Source organism: Budorcas taxicolor, chromosome 1 (assembly GCF_023091745.1).
Source record: "Budorcas taxicolor isolate Tak-1 chromosome 1, Takin1.1, whole genome shotgun sequence".
Taxonomy (NCBI): Eukaryota; Metazoa; Chordata; class Mammalia; order Artiodactyla; family Bovidae; genus Budorcas; species Budorcas taxicolor.
Window position 1 is genome coordinate 158,603,348 of NC_068910.1, and position 14,966 is coordinate 158,618,313.

At 34.5% G+C, this 14,966-nt stretch overlaps 1 protein-coding gene across 1 annotated transcript in view; it reads left to right on the forward strand.

The window, feature by feature from the left end:
- The window catches only part of SPATA16 (spermatogenesis associated 16), a 272,485-nt gene that overhangs the window by 58,268 nt on the left and 199,251 nt on the right, over window positions 1–14,966 (forward strand).

A 14,966-nucleotide genomic window follows, 5' to 3' on the forward strand; every position in this document is an offset into this window, starting at 1 on the left:
AGGAATTCAGATCCTCTTATCATTGCTTTTATGCCTCTTTTCGCCTAAAATATTCAAATTTGAAGACCATATTATTTCTCCTAAGCTCCCACCCTTTCCACCATTTTTCAACTAGTCATGAGAGAGAGACGAAGTCTAATTTGTAACATGAACTATATACTTTAGGAATCAGAAAGCAAACATTGTGAACAAAACAGCTCAGAAGGAAACATTCAAAGATAGGGGAAACACACTAAATTTGATATGAGAAGACATATTTTTAGTTTCTTCATCGTCTATTTATGAACCATGTGACCTCAGGCAGTCACTAGATTTCTCTGAATCTTAGTTCTATCACCCACAAACTGGCAGTCAGTGGCTGCCTGACCTGCTTCTTGAGCTTCGGTGAAGAGAAAATAAGACAATAAAGTATTCTTGCCTGGAGAATTCCATGGAAAAAGGAGCCTGGCAAGTTACAGTCCATGGGGTCGCAAAGAGTCGGACTCGACTGAGTGATTAACACTTTCACTTTCATAATGGTTTATGTAAATTGAAAATCCCCATGAAAATATTTTTAGTAGTATAGAATTAACTATTCAGCTCCTCTCCACAAACTCTCTTGAAAGGTTCCAAAGAGTTTGCTGCCCCTTGGAACTGGGGACCATGCACTGCCCTGTCGTATTCACTACGCCAGAACATCAAACACCACATAATCATTCTTTTGACACTAGAATATATTGATAAGAAAGGGATTATGCAGAAACATACTGACATTTTACCTCAGAGATAGTGAATCATTTTCCTTTATCCTATTTTTAAAAGCAAACTCTTAAAAAGTCACAATATTGATTAATACAGTCCCTTTATCCACATAATATAACATATTCTTCAAACGTTTTACTATCTATGACTAGCCTTAAAATCTCAGATATTTAAAATAATTTTTTTCATTTATTACATACTATAAAAATTTTACGTGTAAAAAAATATTTCCTACTGAGCTAAAACTGTCCCAGTCTCATGGGTGTTTTTAAAAAGTGTTATTCTCCATAGCACAACAACAAGTTGTTAGTTTAAACTTATATTCTGAGAAGTAAAGAAGGAAAATAACCATTGGTATTAATAATTAAAACTAAAGAAAACAAAAAAAAAACAAACAATATGAATTAGATTTTTATATATGATATAACAGAAAGGATTAAATGACACCAGAATACCATTCTTCCTGGGCCTAAAAAGAAAAATCTCTTGACATCCACAAACAGTAAGTTCCATTGTGCTTTAAATATGTACACAAACATCTCTGAAATGCTTAAAAAGAGACTTTAAAGACAGTGAGACACACTTAAATCTAACATAATAGTAACACGAGTAACATATAAACTGAAATAGAGTGTACTAGCTCACATCAATAATAAAATTACATTGCCTTCAGATCAGATGTGCTAACCCGGCTTCTTCCTCTCCTCAAATTCTTTTTAGAAACATTTATCTCAAAATTGGAGCATTAACCAGATGCCAGCCCCACTTGAACTAAGAAGTAAGAAAGATGGAAGTTGCCTTAGGATAGCATTTCCCAAAATGAACTTCACAAAATTCTGGGCTTCAAGATGTTCTTTTTTAAAAAAATGAGTTTGTTGCAGGAAAGGGATTCTACGGTCAAATAAGTTTGTGAAATACTGTTTGCCATATCTTCCTGTTAGATATTTGCAGTATCCATTAGTATGTTAAATGGTTTTAGTACCTCTCCAGTTAGGCTTCTCAGTAGCTTATTTGACCTGAGAAATGTTTTTAATGTAACAACTCCTCAAATTTCTGTGGAACATACAATTTCAGAACTGTTTCTGTCCTGAAAGAACTTCAGCGTTACTGGAAGAAAAGGAAGAGACCAATGGCAGTAAAGATCTAAACTTTTATTTTGTGTCTCAACCCACATGGCACATCTTCACATGAGTATGTGTGGCTGAGGAATTTGGAAAAGAAATTCTTAGGAGTTTCTTAAGAAATTCTTAGAAATAAATATATTTCTCTGCTTGCAGTAGATTAAATTATGTATTCCAATTCTTCACCCCACTCCTGCCCAATCATAGCATTATTATTCATGCATATCCTAGCCATGGTCTCAGCGCTCGCCATTGGGCTTGGCTATGTGACTTTCTATGGCCAACAGAATGCTAGTGGACCTGAAGTGATTGAGACTTTCAATATGCTTGTCCCGTTGCCTTGCTCTCTTCCACTCCTGCTTTTCCCATGAGAAGATCATATCTCAGGCAGCTGCTGTTACAAGTCATAGTTAACCCGGAGTTAACTACCAAGCTGAACACTGCCTAGAATGGCCTGTCTTTAGCCAACCTATAAATGTATGGACAGAAAATAACTGCAAATTGCCAGTGAGTTTAGGGGTAGTTTTTTCCTACTGTGTGTTCATGGAGTTTGCTCCAAAATAATTAAAACTGCTATAAATGTCCATAATAGCTAAAAGAGAACATAAGAATGAAATCAAGTGATGTTTTGTAGGGCAATGAATTTGTAGATTATTGTTTTATTAATTCCTTTTACTCTTAAATTCTTGAAAATGATGGCCTATCAAAAGCATGTAATTGTTTGATATCTCATTTCTCTTAGTATGGTTATCCTGACATTTTAAAAGAAAATATATACTCAAAGATAACCCAGGTTTCCCCCATTTAAATAAAATTGTATAATGAAAAACATTTAATTGATCTGAATATAAATGTTAAAAGAAATACAACTGCAGATTAATATATAAAGACCAAAGATTCCACAAAAACCCCAATTATTATCAAATGTCCTCAAAATATTAATTTTAGTTTTTCAGCTATTCAGCAAAGAGGATGAAGGAGTAGCTCAAAAGATCCCCTGCTTACAGAACTAGTCACTCTGACATGACAACCTATAGTCCAGTAGGCCCTCACTGTACCAGCAAGGCCTTCATCCCTAGACACCAGGCAAAGACCTGTGATCTTGACAAGAATTGTGCTCTTTTTCTCCCTAGAGAAACTCCATCAGCTCTTTTCTTCATTCAAGTACATAATCTAGTCCTTCTTCTCTCCATTTTTACATGTTCCAGCCTCCTCTGCTTCTAGAATTAATGAACTGTCTATTAAGTGGGTAATAGTAGGAATTCAGTGATTCTTATATGTAAAAGTGCCTTATCTGTTGCTTAGTAAATGTTGATCCATCTCTCTCTTTCCCTGCCTATCTTAACTATCTTCCCATTTCCTTAGTGGTAATCCAGTGAGGTATAGATAGATGGATGGATAGAAGCATACATACATATATAGATATTTAGAGATCACTGGACTGCTATATATATCTGTCTCATTGCATGTATGAATATGAATTAAGTAATCAGAAGTCAGAAACTAGCACTAATGGTAACTGTAAAGATTCACATTTGTCCTTCTAGATGTGACTGTGACTCATTAATGGCCAGCCAAGGAAAATGCTATCTAAAAAATATAGAATCAGGTGACGTGACAGACCTGGATTTAAATCATAGTTTTAGAACTTACTGTCAAATGTGTTAGTACCCTCTCTTCAGCCAAGTTCCTTACCTGAAAATTAGGAGTAAAATATTTAATAAGATATCATCAATAAAAGACAATTTCAAGTACAATATTATATGAACTTAGCACAATGCCAAACACACAGTCAACACTCAATAACTGCTGGCTATTATAATTACTGTACAAGAGCTGACTTTGTATGTGATAACACATTTACTTTATAATATAAATAATACCTTGAAACAAGCACTCTATTAACATTATCTTCATTTTAAAATTGCTATCTTTATGAGCTGAAATTCCTGGGCAAGAAGGAAGGAAGATTTATTATATTAATTCATTTCACTCCTGCCATATTTCTGATCTGCTTTGCACATCAGATAGCTAGAGTTTAGGGGTATCCCTGAAAAAAACCCTGAAGGTTAATGTGTATCATTTACATGCTTCAGAGCATAAGCAAATTACTGGCTGGTCAGATCAAGGTGAAACACAGTAGAAGGAACCCACTGTGGCCACACCTCTATTTTAAGGCTACTTGAAAGGGGAAAAAAAAAAAAAAAAAAAACCAGACTGAAGCATAGCTATTTTAACAAATAGGAGTAGGAGTGATTAATTACTTTTTACTGTCATTCAACAGCATGTCATCCAGGGAGTAACCTCATTTCTCCAATTCCCATAAATTTAATAGAGGTCACATCTTGGCCTACTTGGCTGAAAAGCACTGCTCCTAAAACCCTGATGGTACTTTTAAGTTCAGTGATGTGTGAACATAATTCTCTGCATCTCTCAGCCCCACATACTCTCTCTTTCCCAGGGAGACACTTTAGTAGATCTATGTGGCACCATGTGGAAAGTTACAAGGGATGAGCTCTCTGATTCATTCCTCTTCCATGTAATAAGATGAGAGAAAATTTAAAACCAGTGAGTGTTATTCTATGGTGTAGAGATTCTTTCTAGTCTGTTAAGAGAGTATAAAAAGATCTTAAAATTGAAAACTATTAGTTATGAGACCCTTGCAGCATGAACATTTAGCTTGGTATCTAAAAAGAGACTGTAAAGATCCCAATGACAAATTGGCAGGGTAGGATGGTGGTTAGCTCTTGTGCCTAAAGCCCATCCTTCTATATGCATTAATCCTCAGGAAGATCATTGCAAAGGTCTGCCAGACACCAGGTAGGATTTTCAAAAAACAAAGCCTCAAAGAAAAACAGATGAGAAAAAGCAGACTATCACCTCTATCTACTGCATGCCCAACTCAGAGACACGGGGCCTTTCGCAGCTAGAATGCCAGCAGTTCCCCACTGTGTTCAAGGACTCATTTCTGGGGCTCTCAGTGCTATTTCATCCCTTAATTCCACTATTAGTACTCTCTTTTTATATCTATGCATAAATGTCAATCCTTTCAACATTTAGGAAATGGAAATTGGTAAGCAATGGTTTATGTCCCCTTGAGATATGAATGAGAAGAAGAGGTAGTAAAAGAAAGAGCAGTGAATTCTAGAGGTTGAAGTTTGTTTTTGTTTTTTTCTCCTTACGATTCTCCAGGCAAAGGAAGTTCTATATGTAAGTTCTAATAGTACCAAAGTGAGCTGCAAGGAGAACCAAGAAGAAGCTACCAGCTCAATCTCTAGTGTTTGGTTTGGACCAATCTCTTGTGCAGTCAGGCCTTAGGAAAGATTCTACACGGTAAAAAGAAGGGGAACCATTAAACTCAGATGGAGTACTGAATTCACATTCTCCAACAGAAAAACCACTGGAAGTTTACATGAGAAGTTCTACTGAATGGCTAACAAGGGTACTAGGTACTAACAATTAAAAAAAATATATAAGTATTGAACAGAATAATTTAGGACAAGGAGATTGATGTGAAGGAAAGAGAACGTTCCATCAATTTTAGCCCCTGGAAAAACCACTAGATTTCTTTTGGCATGTATTTTTTTATTTTTTTTAAAACACACTGTATAAGTTTCAAGAGGTTATCTTTGTAATTCAGCATCCCTATACACTATAAAATGATCACCAGCACAAGTCTATTCACTATCCATTATCATGCAGTTGACTTTCTCCCCCCATAGGTTTCAGTATTTGTCAAATGGGACAAACTGTTTTATCTACTTTATGGAGATACTAAAAAGTCAGGTGTAGTTATATACAAGAAAAAGTCTCAGAAATTATAAACGTTTGTTAGTAATGATGTCTTTAAAGTCTTTCCTATTTTCAATATTGTCCTCTATATTTCTGATCTGATACTATCACTTATTCTTTACATATTGCTTCTAGTTTAAAATTTATGCTACAATTTAATTCTCAATTTCTTAATAATTTTATTTTCTTCAAATCCCTATCTCACTGTTTCAAAACAACAAATGAATACTACCTTTTCAAATTATCTTATATATTTTGATTCAAGGGAAGATTTTCAGGATTCAAGATTAGGTTTTCCAGCCTCTTAATCTTTGGCTTTGTTCCTTCTATACTGGCTTTTTTTCTCAGAGGTTTGTCCCATGTAGTAAAGAAGGGTCCCTCAGCATTGAGTTCCTACAGTCATAACACCTGTACCTTGAAAAAGGCTACCACATGGAGTAGGAGGCACTTCTTTAGACAAGTTCAAATTTATAGGATGGGGAAAGAAATGCAGAACATGAAAGAACTCCAGGCACCCATGACTGATTTCATAAAAATAAACAAGAAAAAGCATAAGAGCATAAAAGACAAGCGGTAAAGGGCCTGACAAATGGTAAATAGTCCACAAATGATGAAATATAAATGACTAACAAATATGCAAAATGGCCTAGTCTTACAAGTAACCAAGAAAAGCAAGTGGTACCATTTTAAAGAATAAGAAGCACACACTTTCTTAAAGAGCTGTTGGCAAAAAAAAAAAAGGTGAAAATAAAAGCTGTGAATTTTTTTTCCTAAGTAAAGCACACAACACACTTCTATATGAGAAAAGCTAAAATAAATGAGTTAAGTATTAATTAAAGATATTAGTTTTTTTAAAAAAGTACAGAGAAACAAAACAAAATCCCTTAGGAAAGCAGAAGGAAAAAATAACAAAGCCAACATAAAAACCAAAGCAATGAATTAGGAAGAAGAATATGAGAATTAATAAATTAATCTACGAGTATGTTGGTTTTAAGAAAACAAAATCAAATCCCTGCAATTCCAATTAAGGAACAGAAAACAGAACTATATAGTACTAAGAGCGAAAAAAAAGAATGACATCACTGCTACACAGGCATTTAAGATATTCTAAGAATATAATGTTCTTCACTATAATGACAGATTTTAGAATCTGAATGAAACAGATAATTTTATAAGAAAACAAAAATTAACAAAATTAATACAAAACATTGAAAACCTACACATAACAATAATCAAATAAAAAAAAAGAGGTTACAAAAGTTGGGCTGAAATTTTTAAAATTATTTCCAAGTGTTCCAGAGTACTGAAAAAGATAGGAATCTTTCCAATTTGTTTTATATGGCCAGCATAAGCCTGAAACTAAAGCGTGGTACACATAACTCAAAATAAATTATATATTTGGAAAAAATCTAATTAAATATACACTGCTGCTGCTGCTGCTAAGTCGCTTCAGTTGTGTCCCATTCTGTGTGACCCCATAGACCACAGCCCACCAGGCTCCCCCGTCCCTGGGATTCTCCAGGCAAGAACACAGAAGTGGGGTGCCATTTCCTTCTCCAATGCATGAAAGTGAAAAGTGAAAGTGAAGTCGCTCAGTCGTGTCTGACTCTTCACACCCCATGGACTGCAGCCTACCAGGCTCCTCCGCCCATGGGATCTTCCAGGCAAGAGCACTGGAGTGGGTTGCCATTGCCTTCTCCAAAATATACACTAAGTGAAAATAAATCTATATGAATTAGAATATCTCAGTTGTAAAATGAATAAAATTCATGAAGTGTATACATACACATGGCCAATACATATGAGAGCTTGCTTGAATAGTCAAATTAAAATAAGGTGCCTTTGTTGCCCATATGATCAGCAAATAATAGATTAAAACATTTCTAATACCTAGTGTGCATGAGGATATAGGAAAACAAGAAAGACACTTTGTTGGCAAAAGTATAAGACTTTTCTGGAAAGCACTTTCATGTTGTATATTTTCTAAAATATGCTTTTGGGGATTGTAATGTCTATTCCTGACTCGGCAATTCCAAGATGTAAGAGGACATTATAACATAGAATATGAAAATTCAGAAATGATCAAATGTGTGAACAAAGATGTATACACAAGGCTATTCAGTGTATATTATTTATGACATTAAGAACTCTCAGTGTCTCTGGAGAAATTTCTCATTAGGAAAAATATTAAATGGGGATCTAGTAAAATTATGCAGCCATTTTAAAAATGGCATAAATTTATATTTATTAATGCCCAAGATATATTCAAAGAAAGAAACATAATACTATGGATAATGAATAGTATCATTATTATAAATGGAAGGATAAAGATGTAGATAGATGATTGATCGATAGATAGGAAACTAGGTAAGATGGAGATATCCACACCAATATCTAACATTTAAGAATGGTCATTTTTATATAATGGAATTGTGAATTGTTTTCTCTTCAAAATTTCTTACTTATCTAAATTTTTAACAATTTAGTAAAGTTCTTTTCATTATCTGTGGCAAAGAACCAATTAGTCTTCAGTTTTGTCCCATTCTGTTGCAGACTGATATTTTAATAAATAGAGTAAAAAAAATTATACTAGAAAAAATGAAGGGAAATATGACACAAAAATACAAAGCTAGCAAAGAGAGATAAGAAAGCCTCCTTAAGTGAACAATGCAAAGAATAGAGGGAAAAATAGAATGGGAAAGACTAGATATCTTCAAGAAAATCAAGAGATACCAAAGGAACATCTCATGCAAAAATGGGCATAATAATGGATAGAAACAGCAAAAATCTAACAGAAGCAGAAGAGATTAATAAGAGGTGGCAAGAATACACAGAAGAAGTGTACAATAAAGATCTTAAAGACTTGGATAATCACGATGGTGTGGTCACTCACCAAAAGCCAGATATCCTGGAGTGTGAAATCAAGTGGGCCTTAGGAAGCATCACTACAAACAAAGCTAGTGGAGGTGGTGGAATTCCAGCTGAGCTATTTCAAACCATGAAAAATGATGCTGTTAAAGTGCTGCACTCAATATGCCAGCAAATTTAGAGAACTCAGCAACGATCATGCGACTGGAAAAGGTCAGTTTTCATTCCAATTGCAAAGAAGAGCAATGCCAAAGAATGTTCTAACTACCTTATAACTGCACTCGTTTCACATGCTAGCAAGATAATGCTCAAAATTCTTCAAGCTAGTCTTCAACAGTATGTGAACCAAGAACTTCCAGATGAACAAGCTGTATTTAGAAAAGGCAGAGGAACCAGAGATCAAATTACCAACATTGTTTGGATCATAGAAAAAACAAGAAAATTCCAGAAAAACATCTCCTTCATTGACTACATGAAATCCTTTGTCTGTGAGGGTCAGAACAAACTGTGAAAAATTCTTGAAGAGATGAGAATATCAGACCACCTTACCGGCCTCCTGAGAAACCTGTATGCAGGTCAAGAAGCAACAGTTAGAACTGGACATGGGACAGTGGACTGGTTCAAAATTGGGAAAGGAGCATGTGAAAGCTGTACATTGTCACCTTGCTTATTTAACTTATATGCAGAGTACATCAGGCCAAATGCTGGGCTGGATGAATAACAAGCTGGAATCTAGATTGCCAGGAGAAATATCAACAACCTCAGATATGTAGATAATACCACTCTAATGGCAGAAGGCAAAGAGGATCTAAATAGCCTCTTGATGAAGGTGAAAGAGGAGAGTGACAAAGCTGGCTTAAAACTCAACATTTGGAAAACTAAGATCATGGCATCCAGCCCCATCACTTCATGGCAAACAGATGGGGAAAAAATGGAAACAATAGTATATTTTATTTTCTTGGGCTTGAAAATCACTGCCAACAGTGACTGCAGCCATGAAATTAAAAGGCATTTGCTCCTTGGAAGAAAAGATATGACCAACCTAGACAGTGTATCAAAAAGCAGAGACATCACTTTGCCAACAAAGATTCATATAGTCAGAGCCATGTTTTTTTCAGTAGTCACATATGGATGTGAAAGTTGGACTATAAAGAAGACTGTGCCCCGAAGAACTGATACTTTCAAATTGTGCTGGAAAAGATTCTAGAGAGTCCCTTGGACTGCAAGGAGATTCAACCAGTCCATCCTAAAGGAAATCAGTTCTGAATATTCATTGGAAGGACTGATGCTGAAGCTGAAACTCCTACACTTTGGCCACCTGATGTGAAGAACTTTTCCAATGGGAAAAGACCCTGATGCTGGGAAAGCTTGAAGGCAGGAGGAAAAGGGGACAACAGAAGATGAGATGATTGGATGGCATCACCGACTGAATGGACATGAGTTTGAGCAGACTCTGCAAGCTAGGGAAGGATAGGGAAACCTGAAGTGCTGCAGTCCATGAGGTTGCAAAGAGTCGGACATGACTTAGTGGCTGAACAACAGCAATTTTATTATAATTCAACAGATACAATATTTCTCTGTCAAAGTACTGTGAAAGTTTCTAAATGCTTGCTCTCTGTTTTTGTGCATCAGTAGCTCATGAAGTGTCACCATGTAGCACTGACGTAGTGATTAAACACACAGACTCCAGGGCCAGACATCTAGGTGTAAATTCAAATTACTAACACTGTAACCTGAGAAGATTACACTCCAAACTTCAGTTTCCTCATCTGTAAAATGAGTAATGAAAGATATGCACTGAATATTTGTCCCTCCAAAATGCATTTGCTGAAACCTAATTCCATATGTGATGGTATTTGGAGGTGGGGACTTTGGGAAGTGATTAGGTGTCTTGAAGGTGGAGCCCTCTTGAAAAGGATTTATTCCCTTATAAAAGAGACACCTGTCCCCCCGCAAAAAAGGAGACTCTCAGTGAGCTCTCTGGTTCTCTTTCTGCTATAAACATTATTCATGTATGGATTTCTCTGTGAACTAAAGTCTTCATTTCTCTGGGATAAGTGCCCAATGTGTACTTGTTGAGTTGTACAGTAGTCACTTGTTTAGTTTATTAAGCAACTGCCATACTGTTTTCATGACTGGCTGTACCATTTTACATTCCCATCAGCAAAGTGTGAGTGATCCAACTGGTCACCATTTTGATGTTATTGCTACTTTTTAGCCATTCTACTAGGTGATATCTCACTGTAGTTTTAAATTACATTTCTCTGATGGCTAATGATGTCAAACAATAAACATGTTGAACATCTTTTTATGAGCCTATTTGCCATCAGCATGTCCTCTTCAGAAAAAACTCTGTTCATGTCTTTGCTTACTTTCCAACTGGATTCTTTTTTTTTTTAACTGTTGAATTTTCAGTGATTTTCCAGGGCAGCTGAGCAAAATATGTTGTAATATGGAGTATTTTATATTTATGTTGACTACAATTGATTGGTTAATGATGTTGTACAAATCATCAGGATCTTTGCTGACTTACTTTCTAATATTTCTATCACTTGCTGAGAGTAAGAATATAAAAATATCCAACTATAATTATAATGTGAGTAACGCTTTAGATTTTAATTAGAAACATAAAAATAAAACTATATAAAAAGATGGGACTATTATATATAATTATAATTTATTATAAAAATATAAAAATTATGTTAGGAAATATTCAAGAAATTAATGGCAATTAGACATGGCAATAGAGTTATGGGTAACTTACTCTCCATCTTTTTTCTTTTGATAATTTCCTGAACAATTAAAAAGCTTAAAAAATTTCCAATTGAATGATGTATACTGTAATTTGTAGGTAATTAATAGCTAAAATAATGCCTCATTTTTAAAGATTTATTGTTCTTTCCTAGATCTGCAAGGATCACTCAAAATTATGTCCCAGGAGTATGGTGGGCAAACAGTCATCATACAATATTCTATTAAGTGAGAATCTATTAGCAATATCAATCTTACTAATGATGATACTAATTAAACAAAAATGTGTGGTTGTATTTTTAAGAATGGGACCCATAACATAGTATTTAATCTTGGTTTTTTTCTGCTATTATTGGCTTTCTGTTATTTTTATCTGTGTTTTTAAACAAACTGAAATTCCATTGTGCCACAATTTCTGAAAATAGGTTTGATATTTATTTCTTAAAACAACTTTGAAATACCTTAGAAAAAGGTTTTATAACTTTTTATAAACTTTTAATAACTTTTTATAACTCTGAAGTATTATCAGGCTATTTTCAGAAAACTATCAAATATATTTTGTAAAGTATGTATTTTTTATTAAAATTTTAGCCTGTGATTTTAATTTACTACTGAAATTTACTATTAAATTTTGAAATTTTAATATCCAGTTTCTCATGAAACCAACAACTATACCCATAAGAGTTTTTACTTCATTTTCCCTAAAAAATTATGCTTTTAACTTGTCCATGCTTTTTTTAAAAACAAAAATTTCACACCTAATTTTTGTTTTATAATTCAAAGTCTTCTCATTAATTTACTATATTAGGTAGTTTAAAACTTTTTATTACCTTGTTTCCATGACTTTTTTCACATAAGTCACCCTTCCTGCATGCAAATAAATACATCTCATATTGAAGGCAATGGCACCCCACTCCAGTACTCTTGCCTGGAAAATCCCATGGATGGAGGAGCCTGGTGGGCTGCAGTCCATGGGGTCGCTGGGAGTCGGACATGACTGAGCGACTTCACTTTCACTTTTCACTTTCATGCATTGGAGAAGGAAACGGCAACCCACTCCAGTGTTCTTGCCTGGAGAATCCCAGGGACGGGGGAGCCTGTTGGGCTGCCGTCTGGGGTCACACAGAGTCGGACACTACTGAAGTGACTTAGCAGCATATTAAAGTCCTTCATCTTCTAGAGAATTCATTTGTTAGTCTTCACAAATGACTACCTGAAATTTTAAAATTCAGCAAAATATCTGAAATGTTCTTTATAATCCTGATACCAGTACTTTGTCTATATTTTCTATATTTCTACCTTTAACATCATCATATTTGTAACAATTTGCCTTACTGCAAAGCTTATTTCAAAGGCACATCACTTTGGAAAACAAATAAGGTAACCTTTGATAAAATCGGAAAGTTCTCTATCTTATAGTACTTGATTGATAAATCACGATCACCACAAATATACAGGCTGTGTGTTTTTCCATTTTAATGTGAACTGAAAAATTATTATTGTCTTTCCTTGCTTACAGTTTGGTTTCATAAAGTATACACTCTGGAGTGTTAAGATTGATCATTTTATTCCTTTTTTTGGCCTTGAAACTCATAGAAGTAGAGACTATAGCAAACATTAGATCAGGCGCTTATTTTTCACTTTCTTTCAGTGTTCTCAGACATAAGTCTTAATGTTATTAAACTTGAAGGTCAGCTTCCTCTTGCCATGTAGAATCTGAATGTCCTTGTGGAAGTTACTACCCTAATGGTCTCTGTATTCATCCCACAAAAAGTATGCCTGAGAAAGGAGCTATATCTGCTCTATCACACCTGATATGAACAAAGAGGAGGAAAGGGCAAAGGACATATACAACGTGGGGCTTGTTTCTTTTATGTTTAAGATTTTAAACAAACAGGCTTCTCTGTCCCTGGAATTCTCCAGGCAAGAATACTGGAATGGGTAGCCATTCCCTTCTCCAGGGGATCTTTCTGACCCAGGGATTGAACCTAGGTCTCCTGCATTGCAGGTGAATTCTTTGCCTTCTAAGCCACCAGGGAAGCTCAAGATTTTATGTGAAAAAAATCCATGAGGTTTGAGCATTTAAGATTTGGGGGAAATATGCTGATTTAATTTAAAGGATAAAACTACTCAGGAAAGTCTAGAATTTTAATACAATGATATGCTAACAAATGGCACTACATAATTTCTACTTATGTTGTTTTCCACTGACTTTTTAAAAAGCTGTGTTACCCAAAAACATTTTTTCTTCCTAAACAACCGTTATTTTAGGTATCTCAGGGTCATATAGGATCAAACTGGTAGAAGAGGAGAGGTGCTGTCTCAAGCTATCATGTTCAAACTATAACACTTTCTTAAACTATATTTTAAAGTCTGTTTACAACCACACTGACATTTGTGAGGTCATACTCTCAGGAATAGTTACTAAATCACTGTTAAATACTTTGTCTCTTTTATTATGAATTTTATCAGGTAATCTTTATAAAGCATCAAAACTTAGCCTTGACTAAGGTCATTTACAAATACTTTGTATCTTCCATAAAAGTCTTTGTTCCCCCACCTTGCCAAATAATTGAGAAATGTATTCTGAGGATACATGGATAGAAGTTGACTCTTTTATGAAGGGCAATTAAAGGGGGAAAAACCTTTATGTCTGATTTTGTGTACATAGTTGTATGGGAAAATGAATACTAGATTATAAAGAGCTCTCATAATTAATAAGTAAAAGATTACAACATCAATGGAAATAGCCAAGGAATGCAAAAACAGGAATTTACACAGAACTAAAAATAGCCAAAATTTATTAAAAAGACCTATTAAATAAAACCAATTTAATGAGACCAAATTAAAATGTAAGGGTAGTATTTTTTTGTCTGATGATTATTAGTAATTAATAAATATTTATTGACTGAATGTATGTAGTAAAAAATTTATCCCATCAAATTGGAAAAGACTTTTTAAAATGATATGAATTATCATAGTTGACAAAATATCCAGGTAGTACCAGGTAACTAACAATTCAAACGAAGGATGTAAAACAGCTAGATTTTCCTTCAGCTTATAGTTGTTGGATAAAATTAAGAAGAGAAACACATTTTAGAACAGAATAAACACATTCTCAACCTATTTGCACTTTAAAAAATAGACAATAATGTTAATGTAAATGGCAAGGCAACCTCAACTTAATCTATAAAAGAAAATTAGTTTAGATAACATTTCTTAAAAAACAGGATTTAGAATACAAGAAATCTTACACAGAGATATATACAAATAGATACTAATCCTCAAACATTACTATCCCTGGTGAGAAAAGCATACAGGAAATAAAAATAGCAAATAGCAAGAGCAAAAATGTAAAAATAGCAAAGAAGCGGATATTCTGAATAAGGTCACTAAGTGGTGATGGAGTCTCTCCTCCCCCATCAGCCTTGATTCTAAGGAACAGTAGAAAACTCTAAGGGGGAAAAAAAGTACCGATCTATCCTTGTCATATTATTGATACTTCTTAATGTTTGGGGTTCTCTCCCCAAAATTAATTATTTTCTTCCTCTACAGTTTATCTATGGTGCCCAGAAGCCACTGTCTTCCTGGAATTTTTATTAAGAATTCCACATTCCTGCCATGTTTTTCAGATACTGTGGCCTCTGCCAATAAATTCTAATAAATTTGCACTTCTTTTCTTTCAATAACATC